This window comes from Theropithecus gelada, unplaced genomic scaffold (genome assembly GCF_003255815.1).
Source record: "Theropithecus gelada isolate Dixy unplaced genomic scaffold, Tgel_1.0 HiC_scaffold_9491, whole genome shotgun sequence".
In the NCBI taxonomy this organism is placed as follows: Eukaryota; Metazoa; Chordata; class Mammalia; order Primates; family Cercopithecidae; genus Theropithecus; species Theropithecus gelada.
Window position 1 is genome coordinate 1 of NW_020266276.1, and position 1731 is coordinate 1731.

The 1731-nt window shown below is 51.9% G+C and overlaps 1 non-coding gene across 1 annotated transcript; it reads left to right on the top strand.

Moving 5' to 3' along the window:
• The first annotated feature begins 812 nt into the window (after nt 1-812).
• LOC112618086 lies at nt 813-904 on the top strand. Its single transcript, XR_003118020.1, has one exon. It is a non-coding gene; the product is annotated as a small nucleolar RNA SNORD116 (small nucleolar RNA).
• Nucleotides 905-1731: the final 827 nt, after the last annotated feature.

Here is a 1731-nt window from a genome sequence, read left to right on the forward strand (position 1 = left end):
GTTAGCCTGCAGCCTGCCTCTGCATGGCAGTTTGTCCTTGGGTCCTGGCTCTGGGTTTCCATGTTCCTTGGAGGAAGACAGGTGATTGCACTTGAGAAGAGAGCACAGTGCCAGACTTTTGTTGTTTTTCTGCTCATTTCATCCTTCACTGAGGACAGTGAAGTTGTGGTCAGCAGGCGTAGCGTTCAGGCCGGTGTGCCCATGTTGTGTCCCATGTGTTGTGAGCGCATGCATGTGGCATGAACACGTAGGCTCCCACTCCAAGCTGAGTCTGATAGGCAGTGAGGCTCTGGCTTATCCTGATCGCGGTGTAGGTCAAAGCCTTCCCATTAGGATTGCATGGCCCCGAGGCTATTGTGAGGTGCATTGCAGGTGTGAAAGCAAGGGTGTTGAGAGAGATGCTCAACATTAGTGCTCTTTAGCGGGATGATGCTCTAAGGGCACCCTGGACCCAGACATGCATCCCCATGTACTTGCATTTCTGTGTCCGTAAATAGTTGAAGCCAGAGACAGGCAGATTCCAGATGTATCGCAGGGGGCTGAATGACATGGCCCTTGTCACCTGTGTACCTATCTGCCTTTCTGAAGCATGCTCGTGTTTCCTCTACACCTCCCAGGTAGCACTGGCATGGAAGGCAGGCCTGTGTTGGCGAGGGACAATTGTTATCTCATGAGAGCCGCGGAGATTGCAGGAAGCCCCTGGACACAATGGCAAAGGCTCCTTCGGAAGTTGTTGGATCCCTTCTGAATGTAAGCAGTTCTTTCCCAGCGCACTCTGATTTTCCTCATTTACAGGGACAAACACTGTGCGTGGATCGATGATGACTTCCATATATACATTCCTTGGAAAGCTGAACAAAATGAGTGAAAACTCTATACCGTCATCCTCGTCGAACTGAGGTCCAGCACATTACTCCAATAGGGGCTAGACAGAGAGGGCCAACATTCGTTTGTTGATATGGGTTGCACCAGTGGGTCCATCCAGGCTTAGGATGGGGTCCCTTTGGGCAGCTGGAAGTCACAGGGAAGTAGGTGCTCCCATGCACAGGAAATTGCTTGTCTGAAGGACTTCTTTCTCCCTGGGCGGGATAACTAACGTACTGTCTGAAGGACTAGGTGAATGGGAGGTGGCATGGGAAGAGTTTGTGTGTAGCCTGCCTCTGGTGGCCAAGTTTGTTCTTGAGTCCAAGCTCTGGATTCCCAGAGGAAGACAGATCCTCTGGTTGTGGGTAGAGCACAAGGCTACACCATTCTCATTTGTTAGCTCATTTTGTCCTTGGAGGCGGACGTTGTATTTCCAGGCACCCAGCATAGCCTCTTATCCGCATGCCCATGTCACATCCCATATGTTATGAGGATTTGTGTGTTGCCTGATCAGGCAGTCTTCTGCTCCAAGCTGTGGCTGTCAGGCAAGGAGTCTCTGGGTTATTCCAAACCTGATTTAGGTCAGTGTCTTCCTCTTTCGGGGTTCGTGGTCGCAAGGCTTTTGTGAGCGCCATTGCAGGTGTTGAAGCAATGATGTTGAGAGGTATGCTCAACATCAGTGCTCTGTAGCGGGATGGTGCACCCCGAGGGCCTCCAGCCCCGAGATGAGTATCCCCACATCCGTGCATTTCTGTGTCCGTGAACAGGGGAGGCCAGAGACAGGCAGATAGCAGATGTATCACAGGGCACTGGATAACATGGCCCTGTGACCTGTGCACCTGTCTGCCTTTCTGAAGCACGCCTGTG